At 40.8% G+C, this 14,262-nt stretch overlaps 1 protein-coding gene across 1 annotated transcript in view; it reads right to left on the bottom strand.

Moving 5' to 3' along the window:
• LOC126457302 (mitochondrial 2-oxoglutarate/malate carrier protein-like) overlaps positions 1–7,279 on the bottom strand; it is a 74,210-nt gene extending 66,931 nt beyond the window's left edge. The window contains exon 1 of the mRNA XM_050093485.1: positions 7,117–7,279. The gene's annotated coding sequence lies outside the window, so the exon portion shown is untranslated. The remainder of the gene's footprint in view (positions 1–7,116) is intronic.
• Between the last annotated feature and the right edge of the window lie 6,983 nt (positions 7,280–14,262).

The following is a 14,262-nucleotide window of genomic DNA, read 5'->3' as shown; positions in this document are numbered from 1 at the left end:
GTTTAATGTAGGTCAGGGCCATTCATTTGTAGGGCTTTTGAAAGTCAGATTGCGTTGAGCCAAAAATATTGTGTGTCAGGTTAAGCACAGTCATGTGCAATTTTTCAAAGGGGACGTTTCAATATCACATATATTTATATATCTTATGATTGCTACCGCCATGCAACAGCGTTGCTCAAGTCGCTCCTCGAGTACTGGTTAATCTTACGGCCCCTGTTACTACATATCGATAAAAAGAATAACTCATTAGACTAACAACGGAATGATCCAATCTGACACGAAGCCTACCCTGAAATTGTTCACACAGGAACAACACACCGAAAGAAATAAGCAGTCAAAATTTTAGCTGCTAAGACGCTCTGCAAGTACTTAAAAAATGTTCAAATTACTCAGTTTTTCCGCACGAAGAACAGCTTATGAAAGCAGTTTCTACACCCCCCTCCCCCCCCTCCTTCCTGCATAGCGCGGGATCCGGTGAATAAGCTGACACTGCCTTGGCGAGAGAACGTAGCACCGTGCAGCGCCGTCTAGAGCGAAGTCCAAAGTGCACACACGCGAATTTTAAGTACTTAAACCACACCAAAAATGTCTCAAATAGTTAATTTTTGAATACTTCGTAGTTCATACTGACAGGCAAACAGTTGCAGATGTAGCTGTAACACTCAAGTGACTGGCAGAGGAAATAAAAACATGGCAGTGTATTATGTTACTTTACAGACGACTTCTACAATTGATACTTTGTTGACATGAAATATTTTATACAAATTCTTGTAGCACGATTCATATGGTAAGTTTTGGATACGTTTATTTTACTAACAATGAAACAGTTGCTTGTTTATACGCTGTAGTAGTCACAAAAAATGCAAAGAGTGTGGTGACGAAACGTTTTCCTTGTCCAAGATACACCTGGTAAAACAAAATTTAATGCATTCAGGCACTGCACAGCAATGACTACTAGGTCTTCAACTTTGCTTCCGCCGTTTTTTTTTCGAAGTTCGGGGCTTTATTGTGAAAAACTTACAAAAAAATTGATTCATAGCATTGCCCATCACTGGCCACTACATTATTCCATCTTTCGGATAGCACATGAATCCCGTGGCGGAAGAACTGGGCGTCTTTTGTGGGGATCCATTAATCGATTCAATTTTGCACTTGTTCATATGATCGGAAGTGATGGTCAGCCAGACTGTATGCCATTGATGGAAAAAGTTGGTAGTCAGAGAGAGCAACGTATGGAGAATACGGCAGGAGGGATAGAACTTCTCATTTCAACGTTTCCATGTATATTTTGACGGGTTTTGCGACGTGGGGTCGAGCACTGACCTGCTGCAAAATTACCTTTACGTGACTATCGCTGTATTGTGGCCGTTTATGATTCAGTGCTGGGCTCGAACGCATCAGTTGCTTTCGATAATCATGTCCTGTGACTGTCTTCGTCTGTCTTCCACCGCCATGCCGATCTTCAAAAATCAATACCACCGTTCTTAAGGCGTTGAAAACATTCTCTGCGCGTTCTTCCACTAATAGTTCCCTCACCATTGGTCTTACCCAGCATTTTAAAAGCCACAGCCGCAGATTTCTTCATGTTAAAGCAGAAAATTAAAACATCCCGCAAATGGCGAGAAATGGGTACGTAAGTTGAGTACTTAATCGAGAATGACCTTATGATGCAATCACAAATCGACTAATATTTTTATGGCATTATGTTTACAGATGCCTAAGCTGACTGTATTACACCTATGACCAACCATCTGAACCCCACTTGCCGCTATTGTAAAATGGCGGAAGCAAAGTTGTAGACCTAATAGTTTTATTTACACGGAACTGAGATGGAGTAAGAAATGGTCGTAGCCGTTGTTCTGCATATTGAGCTGCGTACCAGACATACTTGATCAAATTCGTAAAAAGTGATGATGCAAACTGACTACTCACAAATGACTGAAATGTAACAACACTTTTACGCTGATAAATCTGAAATGACAGAGTTATGGGAAATATACTGTCCGATAATTTACTGAAAAATGCTTTACACAGTCGAAAAAATTTCTTTATTGAGAAGCTGAATCATACTATTAGTTCAGAACGTAATCCGAGTTATACGAAGTCTTTTTGTCATCGCGGGTTTTTCTACGTAGATCACAAGATTTTTGCAACCAAACAGTCCTTTTTTTTAATTTATAGGGTTCCGTACCTCAATTGGTAAAAACGGAACCCAAGGATCGCTTTGTTCTCCGTCCGTCTACCTCTCTGTCCGACTGTTAAAAACTCCTTTTCTCAGGAACGGGTAGACATGTCTAGTTGAAATTTATGTCACACACTAAGATACTAAGATCTACGGCTCCTTGACAGTGTAAAAAACTGAAGCTTCCACGTCAATGCAGTCAAAAGATGCGTCCATTTATGTCACATACTTTGATACTCGCAAACTCGCTCATCAAAACCTATAGGATGTTTCTCGTTGACCTAGAATCATAAAATTTGGCAAGAAGCAAGGTTTCACAATACAAACAAAGGAAAAAAATCCAAAAACTGTAAATTTGTAATTATATAAGACGAACCAATTGTTTTATCGTTTCTTATCTGTCTGTCCGTTCGTCCGTCTGTTGAGACCCATTTTTCTCAGGAACTGGTTGACGAATCAAGCTGAAATTTGTTACATGCTAAGGTCTCAGGCTCTTTGCGAGGTAATAAATGTAAGTTTCTAAGTCAATATAAGCAAGTCACATATTTTGACACTCGCAGACTCCCTCACCAAAACCTACAGTGTACTTTCTGTTGGCCTAGAATCATGAAATTTAACAAAAAAGGACTCACAGCACAATCAAAGCAAAAATCCGAAAACTTCAGATCTATAATTATATCACAAGAAAAAAATTTTTTGTCCTTTGTTATCTAACTCTGTTCGTCCGTATGCTAAGACTCCTTTCTCTCAGATCAGGGTAGCTGTATCAAGTTAAAATTTATTTCACATGTTAAGGTTTGTAGGCTCTTGGTGGTGTAATAAGTGTAAGCTTCTACAAGGGTTGACTGAAAAGTAATGCCTCCACCTTCGTAACACTTCAACAGTTGGCAGCATTGGTATGTGACAGCTACTGGCTTGTTGCGTAGTCTTTTCTCTGCAGCTCTAGTTGGCGGGAAGCCTTAGCATTGAACGGTTGTGTTGTAACAGTGTAAAGTATGGAACGCTGCGCAGACGGTCGGTCAATGCGATTTAAGCAACGTGCAGGCATTGAATTCTTGACAGTCGAAGGTGTCACTTGAGGAAACTTCGTAATTTTGCGACTTCAAAATGGTTCAAATGGCTCTGAGCACTATGGGACTCAACTGCTGTGGTCATAAGTCCCCTCGAACTTAGAACTACTTAAACCTAACTAACCTAAGGACATCACACACATCCATGCCCGAGGCAGGATTCGAACCTGCGACCGTAACGGTCGTGCGGTTCCAGACAGTAGCGCCTTTAACCGCTCGGCCACTCCGGCCGGCTTTGCGACTTCCTTTTCCGTGTAATTTTCTGAATTGTTTAGCCACGTCGAAGAAGCCTGGAAAGCAGTAATGTTCACCTCAGTTGCAATTCGGAAGGTCTTGTCCCGTAAATTTCACTTGGCAATGGTGAACTAACTCTCCCAAGCAGTTCTAAATCTTCCGAATAGTTTTTCTTTCACACTTTCGCGAGTTTGAGTTTGCCGCACATTCCGTACTGCGTGTAAATCTTCCTTGTGTCAATACAATTCATTTTCAAATTTTACGAAACGAAACCGGCTTTGCACGCAGCTTAACGTTAGGCGTTTTCTCCCTCCTTCGTTCAACTGAAAAATTTAAAGCCATTTCTTTTTTCATTGAAAGCTATTACTCTCAATGTTTTCTTTGGGCAACGAAGGTACTGTATTTTTGCTCTGAACTTAAATTAGCACAACAATCATCGTTCGACTCAAAAAGTAGGACCCAAAGAAAAGTAGGAAGTTATGTTTGCTCAGCAAGGGTGACAGGATACAAATTTCAGAATATCTCAGCAGTCAGCATCAAATATTCGGTTATGAGGACGAAGATGTGGAGAACAAATGGAAAAAATTCAAAGGCATCGTTCAATATGCTCTAGACAGGTATGATCCGAGTAAAGTTTTAAGCGATGGGAAAGATCCACTATGGTTTAACAGTCGTGTTAGAAAAGCGCAACGTAAGCAAAGAACACTTCATCTCAGATTCAAGAGAAGTAAAAACCTAGCTGACAAAATAAACTGAACGAAGCGAAAATGAGCGTAAGGAGAGCAATGAGAGAAGCGTTCAATGATTTTGAAAATAAGACGATGTCAACCGACCTGCGTAAAAACCCTAAGAGATTTTGGTCGTATGTAGAATCAGTAAGTCGGTAAAAATCATCTATTCATTCTCTCAGCGACCACACCGGCACCGAAACGGAAGATAACAGAGAGAAGGCCACTAAATTCGGTCTTCCGAAGTTGTTTCACCGCGGAAGATCGTAGCACTGACCCTCCTTTCAATCGTCGTACGAACGAAGATATTGAGGTAACCGATCTCGGAATTGAAAAGCAGCTACAATCGCTTAGTAGTGGAAAGGCGTCAGGACCAGATGAGATACATGTAAGATTCTATAAAGATTATGCGAAAGAACTTGCTCCTCTTCTAGCAGTAATTTATCGTAGATCGCTTGAGCAACGAAAGGTACCTAACGACTGGAAAAAAAGCGCAGGTCATTCCCGTTTTTAAGAACGACCGTAAGATAGATCCACACAATTATAGATCTATAGCATTGACGTCAATCTGTTACAGAATTATGGAACAAGTTTTAAGCTGCAGAATTATGACGTTTTTGAAAAAGAAACATCTCCTCTACAAAAATCAACATGGATTCCGCAGACAGAGATCCTGCGAAACTCAGCTCGCTCTATTGCTCTATGTTGCTCTATGGGATCCACAGTGCAATGGACAAACGGCGCTCAGGTTGATGCCGTGTTCCTTGATTTCTGTAAGGCATTTGACACCGTCCCGCATTGCCGTTAACGAAAAAAATACGAGCTTACGGAGTATCGGAGCAGACTTGGGATTGAATTCAAGACTTTCTTGCAGACAGAATTCAAGGCGTAGCTCTTAACGCAAGAAAATCGACAGATGTAAAGATAATATCCGGAGTGCCACAGGAAAGTGTGATAGGACCATTGCTGTTTACAATATGTATAAATGATCTAGTAGAAAGCGTCGGATGCTCTTTAAGGCTATTCGCAGATGATGCAGTTGTCTATATCAAAGTAGCAACGCCAGAAGATAGTAAGAATTTGCAGAACGACCTGCAGAGAAGTGATGAATGGTGCAGGCTCTGGCAACTGACCCTGAACGTAAATAATTGTAACGTATTGCGGATACATAGGAAAAGAAATCCACTACTGTACAGCTGCACTATTGATGACAAACAGCTGGAGACAGCGTCTGCCGTAAAATATCTAGGCATAACTATCCACAGCGACGTTAAATGGAATGACCACATAAAACAGATATTGCGAAATGCAGATACCAGACTCAGATTCATCGGAACAATCTGAAGAAATGGCTTGTAAGGCGCTTGTTTGACCGATTCTTGAGTATTTATTGTTCATCTGTCTGGGATCCCTAGCAGGTAGGACTAATAGAGAAGATCCAACGAAGGGCGGCGCGTTTCGTCACGGGATCGTTTAGCTGGCGAGAGAGTGTTACAGTGATGCTAAACAAACTCCATTGGCGGACGTTACAAGAGAGACGCTATGAATCGCGGAGAGATTTACTATTGAAATTTCGGAACAGCACTTTTCAGGAGGAGTTGGACAACATATTACCACCCCGCACAGACATCTCGCGTATTGAACACAAGGAGAAAATTCGAGAAATCAGAGAAATTTTGTGAAAACGCATTCATTTTACGTATGTGTCCATATACATATTACAGTTGCTTGTTGCAACAAGCAACTATGAGTAATATGTATATGGGCATAGCCTGTTGCACAATGTGCTTTATGTTTTTAAGTATTTTAGCGATGACAAACCTTTTACAATGTGCTATTTTTATCCACTTGCCTTCTTGTACGTGAGGTCAGCATAATACGAACGTGTTTTATAACAGATTTTAAGACTTGACGATGACAGCGTAGTCCGTTGAAATCGGTTATCTTAAATAAAAAATATTTTATGCTCTCTTGGCTATAGAATGTTTTAACAGCTAATAAGCTGATCGAAGGAACTGTTACAGCTTTGAATTTAAATGATAACACTGTTTTGAAGATTGGCTAGGAAACGGCCTGTCCCCTTAGGGCAGTAGTAGTTCTTTCTGGTAATGCACTAAAAGTGTCCACACACCGACTAGCTACTAGGTAAGCATGAGAGAATTGTCAAGTGGTTGCTAGCGATCGTGACCTGGGTAGAAGGTGGAAGTGAAGTGTGTCTCTCGAGTTCCAGCCTTGGTATGAGCAGACGATTTTGTTTTCTAGGATTGAGGCGTGGCAGACGGTATCATAGTATACCAGCGTTTCCTTTAATTAGCACTTTCGATTCCAAACACCTCCCTTCCAGCGTCCCCCATCCCATCCTTGACAGAGGCCGCCTCCATGGCAGGTGTGGACTGTGCGTTTGCACAATCTGAGGTTTCATTGTGGGTATTTCTGTGGCCATAAACTGTTGAAGATGAGGAAAGATAAAGATGCACGACTGATCAAAAAATGTAATAAATAGTTATAAATGTGGTGATCTGTTTCTAGTAATGAAAACAAGTGGGCAACTGCTTAGCTCTTAACGGACGAGTGCTGAGCATTGCACATCACAATTAACTCCAAAGATCTCCGACACAGCTCCATTTCAGAGCACATCGAAACATGATTTATTCCTAAGACTTAGCTGGGATAATTTGTTCGTCTATCTTAAAACAAAACAAAAAAAAGTTTCTTGCTGGTCGAAGATTCTGTAATGCCATTACGAAATCATTTTCGTAAACTTTCCTCATCGCGCCATAAAAATTTGCTCGTGCAAATAAAAATTAAATCAAATCATAGTTCAGATCTTCCAAAACTCTCGTTCAGTAAGCTGAATGTTTTGGGAGTTTAAGGCAGGTGAATGAAATTTAAGATTACTCACGTGCTTTGTGTGTGATGTGGCAACTGTGCTCCATGCCTCCACGTGCTCCCGCCAAAAGGACAGTGTCAAAGTAATTTTGAACTGAGTTTAATATATCTCATAATCTATGTTATCACTTTACACTTAGTTCTGATTCTACGTCAGTCCATCGTCTGTGTCGCTTTCGCCCGATACACTACCACTGGTACTGTTACCTGCCTCGCTATAGCGGAGTCGCCAAAAAAAGACCCTGACTAGGAGTGTGATAAACTGTGACGTTCCGATAACAGTGCTTACGTGAAAACTATTTTCGGTAGCTGTGATTTTAGTTGCGATTTGTCGCAGTTTTTTACAATTTTTATCACGGTAGCTGTTACACTGTGATTTAGTCACAAACAGCATCTAACAGACAATAGCAAATATTTTAAAGATTATTCCAAAGCATTACGGAACTTTTTCTCGCTGACAGCACCCACAAAATGATTAAAGGGAAAAAGTTTATCTCTTACTACATTTTTGTTCTTGCAGTAAAACTTCAGCATCAGACATGACGTTATAATTTATTACTTCTCTACTACTAACTCTACTCGTATTCCCAACACACCTCGTAGACCGTAACCAATTTCATTGAACGTATCTGCAAAATTATATCATTGCACAACATTGACGTCATAAAGACAGAGATCTGTGAAAAACCTAGCTTTTGCCTAAAATAGAGCACAAAAATACTTCAGCATCAGGCAAGACGCTGTAATTTATTTCTTCTTTACTACTAACTCTATTCGCAACACACTTTTCCGACAGCATTTACATATGTCACTGAATTTGTCTGCAAAATTATATAGCCCTACGACACATAGTTGAGAACAAGGTCTGGTTCAGGACATATGACGTCATAAACATTGAAATGTGTGAAAAACTAGCTTTAGCTTAAAATGGAGCGCAAATTATCCAGACAGTATTCAGCCAATGTTTCATAAGAACAAAAGTTAGCGACTTCCAACAAATTTCAAACGTAATTTCGAATCTTTGCTAAACTCGTTCTCGGTTACGTCAAATATTTAGCAGATTAATTCATTTGTAAAGCAATCAGTCGTTGAAGCTGTGTGATAGATTTGAGCAGGTGAACTGTGTTAAATGCAGCAGAAGTGACATGTTCTCATCTGTAAAGTGTGCAAATTGAGTTTTTCAACAGCGTGTCGTTACAGTTACTATGCGAATTGAAATCGATGATAAATAAACACGAAATACACTGTGAGTGAATAACATGAAAATTACATTTTCCTCTTGTTTAAGCTGAGCCATATCCCTAAATTGTCTGCTTTGTGGTTATTAATAAAGACTTGGTTATGTGTTTAAAGTTGATGATACGCGCATGAGAAGGGTAGGAAATACATAGCTTTCAGTTAATTTCAATTTCTTGGGTGATCGATTTCGATCATCTAAGAGATCGTCATCAGATCTACATTTCTTGATGACAGTAAGACTCGCTGGCGTGCAGCAGGTTCGCAAATGTTCTCCATGCCAGCACAGATGGACCTGCTCCACGCCACCGATTCCTATTCTCATCAAGAAATGTAGATCTAATGACGATCTCCTAGAAGATCGAGATCGGTCACCTAAAACATAGAAATTAACAATTTAAATGCGATCACGAATGTGTTTATTTAATAAGTTTCAGTTAAAAGCTGACATCAGAAATAGTGTAAGTGCAATACTTGCATATAACCTACTGCTGAAAAAAAAAAAAAAAAACCTCTGTGAATACGCCTGCTAAAAGTTACGTAGTGGACCCTCCCCCTGCATTTTTCGTAGTTCATGTGCAATATGTGTGGATAACATGCATCAAAATACTGGTCGGAGCCTTGTCCATTATCTAATATATCTTTCCTGAATTTATCTTGCCGTATTAGTATTTGATAGAAAGTAAGTGTATTTCAACATGGCCTGAACGTGAACACTATCGTACGCCACAGGTCAACCTTTTATTTGGCATTCAGATTCGTTTGGTTCACAAACCCAGCCGAATTATCAGACTTCAACCAAACCTAAATCTCGGTCTATGCTACACAACCAAGATTTCCACAGTAGATGGGAGTCCAGAGACATCCTCGCCAAACATATCAGGTAAACAAGTGTAAAATTTTTGTCAGCGCAAACTGGCATCTTGATTCATTGCTTCCACAATAGGTAGGCTATGCAGCCATAGCGTCATACGCAAGGTACTTAGAAAAGAAGTACGAACTTCACAAACAGGTAGCACATGGCGTTGAATGTTAAATGCTGATTTTAGTTGCTATTTTACACTTATAACTTCTAGTAGTGATTGAAATCGCAGCCAGATACTGTAAAATTGTTATTGTGAAACCTGCGACTTCCCACACACCGTCATTTGTAACAGATACGTGATTTCTTCCCCACCCCTATCTCTGACAGTTGTAGTGTGGTTGGAGCAGCTGCCTCCATGTCTACCTCAATCAGTCACCTAAAGTGATTTTGCATACCCTGAGGTGACAAGTCATGGGATACCTCTTAATGTCTCGAAATAGGGTTCAAATGGCTCTAAGCACTATGCGACTTAACACCTAAGGTCATCAGTCCCCAAGACTTAGAACTACTTAAACTCAACTAGCTCAAGGATTAATACTCATCCAGGCCTGTGGCTGGATTCGAACCTGCGACCATATCAGCAGTGCGGTTCCAGACTGAAGCGCCTAGAACCATTCAGCCACAGCAGCCGCCTCTCAATATCTCATTGGACATAATTTTGCTCGGTGTAGCGCAGCAACTCGACATGGCATAGACTTAATATGTTGTTGGAAATACCCTACAGAAATATTGAGCCATGTCGTCTCTATAGGCATACCCCATTGTGAAGGCGTTGCCGGTGCAGGATTTTGTGCACAAACTGACCTCTCGATTACGTCCCATACATGTTAAACAGGATTCATGTCAGGCAATCTGGGGGGCCAAATCATTCGCTCGAATTGCCCAGAATATTCTTCAAACCAATTGTAAACAATTGTGGCCCTGTGACATGGTGCATTGTCATCCATTAAAATTCAATCATTGTTTGCGAATATTAAGTCCATGAATGGCTGCAAATGGCCTCCAAGTAGTCGAACGTAACCGTTTCCAGACAGTGACCCAGTCAGTTCCATGTAAATAATGGAGGAACTACCAGCTTGCACAGTGCCTGTCGACAACTTGGGCCCATGGCATCGTGGGGTCTGCGCCACACTCAAACACCACCACCAGCTCTTACCAACCGAAATCAGGTCTCATCTGACCAGGCCACGGTTTTCCAGTCATCTGTGGTCCAACCGATATGGTCACGAGTCCAGGAGAGGCGCTGCAGGCGATGTTGTGCTGCTAGCAAAGGCACTCAAATCTGTAGTTTGTTGCCGTAGTGCATTAACACCAAATTCCGGTGCACTGCCCTAATGGTTACGTTCGTCGTATGTCCCACAATGATTTCTGGGGTTATTTCACGCAGTTATGCTCGTCCATTAGGAGTGACAACTCTATGCAAACGCCGCTGCTCTCGGTTGTTAAGTGAAGGTCGTGGGCCACTACATTGTCTGTGGTGAGTTGCAGGGTAAGGATGCGTAATTCAGTGCTATTTTTCGTATTGTGTTGCTCAGTGTCCATAAATGATAAGAAGTCATGTAAATAACATGTCATGTAGACATTTTCATTGTTCTCTAACCTTTCTTATTTTGCTAGTTATTGTTAATTCCTACACATAAAACAAAAAATATAGAAATAAATCAAGTGACAGAGGCTCCTAATGCATGGCAAGATTCCTAAATCTGCGATAGTGGTATCCTAATTCCATGAGTTCAAAAAAAACATAAAATATACAAACTATTACTTTCTAACATTTCATTGTCATGCATTACATTGCTGTAATGTTGCAACATATTAGCGTGATCAAAAAGACCTAAATTTCAAAATCTACAGAAAAATATTACACCTAAAATAACACAGATGAAAATAATGAGATGTTCAATAGTGAAAAAAAACAAAAACAAAGATAACCAATAAAAAGTCCAAATACAAAAAGAGAAACCACATATCTCATTATACAAACAAAAACATTAATCTGCACACACTTAGCACATATAAACATCTTTGTCGCAATCATCCCCTAGAGCTTCTCATTTGTTGTGATACCACTGAAGACAGAAACAACACTGTATCCACTCTGCTCCACTAAATGCACATCACATTCATAGTCCAAATTGCACACTGAACACACAATTTTCTCATGAGATTTGGCATTTCTTCCCCCATTTCTTCCCTGTGGTCTTTTAGAAGATGGGCCAGGTTCAGAAGACCTATCAGCATTGCATGTAGTGGGCAAGATGGTATGAACTTGTGCAGACTGTGATTTTCTGCGAGTGCTCCTTACTGGAGAAGGTTCACATACAGGAATGGACAATATCTGCTCTTCCTCTGGCGTGACATTAACATCAGCAACTGGTTTATCAGAAATCGAAGAGGGTGCTAGGGCTTCTGGTGGATTTGAATCTCTGTTAAAAGGGTGTATCCGTGCCTTCTTGATACCTGATTTAATTGTTTGAGGGCATTATGATTTGTCATAACATGCATTGAAGAGTGCATGGAAATCATATCTGCTTGGCGCCTTTCTGGGATTCCTCCTCATATGCGAATCAAGTTCAGCTTTCCAGGAACTTTTTAGTGATTTGTAGACACTAATATCAAGGGGCTGCAGTAGGTGCCTCGTATGAGATGGAAAGGTCAGTAGAATTATCCCATTTTCTTCAGCCATTTGCAGTGCTTCTGGAGACAAAAGTGACCCATGAGAGTCCATCAACAAGGGAACAGGTCTGGCAGGTGGAAGTGATCTGATGAAATGCTGCATCCATTTCACAAAAATGTCATTGTTTACCCAACCTTTTGGAGTAACTTCTACGATGGCTTCACAGTGGGTACCAACTTTTAATGCTGGAATATTCTGCACTCCTTTAAAGATTATTAGGACTGTACAAGACTTCCCAGCAGCATTGCCACAGCCAAGGATTGTTGTTGTTGTTGTTGTTGTTCCTCTTTCAGCATAAACTCATCTGTAGATGTATTTTTTCCCTATGCTTGTCACAATTTTTAACCCAGCTGTGACAAACATCAGCCATGTTTCGTCACAATTCCATATCTGATTGAGTGAATTCATCAAATTGTCATTATTCATAACTTTCTCAAGACAGTCATAAAATCCTTGAATTAATACCAGATTTGCACAAGATGCACGATACCTGGATAAGTTTGTAGGTGTTCGCAATGTTAGATTGAATCCACATTTAAAACCAGCATACCACTTTTTTCCAGCAATTTTATTTTCCTAACTGAATCTTACTGTTGTTTTAGGGCTACACTTTTCTCCTAATTTGTAGGCAAGTTTCCTTATGTGGATAACAGTCCAAATCAAATCTCCTGCATTTTAATGATGTAGGATGCAAGCTGCACTTCAACATCTGAAGGAAGAGCAAACGGCCTACCCACTTTCCCAAGTTCAAAGTTTTTAAGTTTGTTTGTGTTGCAGCCAAAATGTTCAGTAGCTTTCATGACATTTTCTTTTGAAGTGATCCAAGGGATTGAATAAGCCTTCAATGCTTTGTAAACTGACCAGTCTTCCCGCAAAACTTTCCTTAGAGCCAGTTCAAGCCTTCTTCCATCATATGATTTGATGGAATGTTTTCCACGTTTGATCTCTTTATTGCGTTTTCCCATTATGACAGCAGAACAAACCTAAAGCAAAAATATAGAAATTACTCTATATTCTATCTTACTGGCATTGTATCCCCAGAAAATAAATATAAAAAAATGTTTCACTCATTATGACATAATAATGTTGACTTGAAAATATTTCTGCCATTATAGCATCAAAACATTTAATGAAAATTATATATCTATTTGTTTTACACTCCACAGAATAAATATGTATGCATAGCATCCCTTTCATGAACTTTACTAGTTTCAGTAAGAGGCCATATTGCAGAAAATGCAAAAATAAAGCATGGAAATGGAAAAGTGTTCCAGGACTGTGTAAGCACAATATAATTATAATACTGACATGCAATGATTCACTGTACGTTTATCTATATTAGGAAGCATTTTTAACGTTTTGTCACTAATATTTACCTGTCAAATCAGTATTTCTTGAGCAACGGTAACATAGCACAGCAATTCTCGAGGGTTTGACCGATGTTCACTGCACAGTGCACTAGCCGTGTTGTAGTTCCGTTCTTTCCCGCAGAGCGCCGGGGTGCATAGAACTGGAAAGCACACAACCTGCGCTATCTGTTGGATGCTTCAGAAAGCAAGGCATATGGATCCTAACGCCGTGGCACATTGCTGAACCAAGTATCACGGTATTAGGGGTATCACGGAATAAGGCATCCTTACCCTAATGCCTGAAATATGGTGTTCTCGACACGCTTTTGAGGCTGTGAATCTCCAAATATTGAATTCCCTAATGATTTCCGAACTGGGCTGTCCTGTGCGTTCAGTTCCAACTATTCCACGTTCAAAGACTGTTAATTCCCGTCGTGCGGCCATAATCACGTCACGAATCACACGAGTATATGTGACAGCTCTGCCCATTTGTACCTTGCGTACTCGATACTACCGCCATCTTTATATGCGCGTACTGTGTGCCTCAGGTTTACACGCATGAAATGCTGTATACAGTAAGACAGAGGTAAATGCATAGGAGCGACAGGTGACTAACCTCGGCGGGGTTGGACATGATGGCCGCCACGACGCCGACGATGGCACCGTAGCAGAAGCCCCTGAGCACGCCGTGCTCGTGCAACGTGTCGGGCCAGTTCACCTGCAGGTGGAAGCCCATGATGTTGGCCATCGAGCCTCGGCCACTCAGCAGGCGCTGCGCGGCGCCAATCGGCCGCTGGTTCCTGCCAACATGTACTCTTACTGCCACTCACACCGACACACATAAGCAGCGCTTGTTCTTCTACGGTAACAGAAGTTAAATACAAGCATGTGATACCAGCTGCGAGAAATTGCAAAGCGAAAAGCATTAAAAAATACCACGAAGACAGCATGTCACAAACGTCATACTGACCGCTTTCCCCTACCACCATCGCCGACGGACCACTGACCTCAGTATGTATCCGCTTCAGTTTG

This window comes from Schistocerca serialis, chromosome 2 (genome assembly GCF_023864345.2).
Source record: "Schistocerca serialis cubense isolate TAMUIC-IGC-003099 chromosome 2, iqSchSeri2.2, whole genome shotgun sequence".
Taxonomy (NCBI): domain Eukaryota; kingdom Metazoa; phylum Arthropoda; class Insecta; order Orthoptera; family Acrididae; genus Schistocerca; species Schistocerca serialis.
Note: the sequence above shows the minus strand (reverse complement) of the source record. Positions and strands in the feature narration are given on the sequence as shown.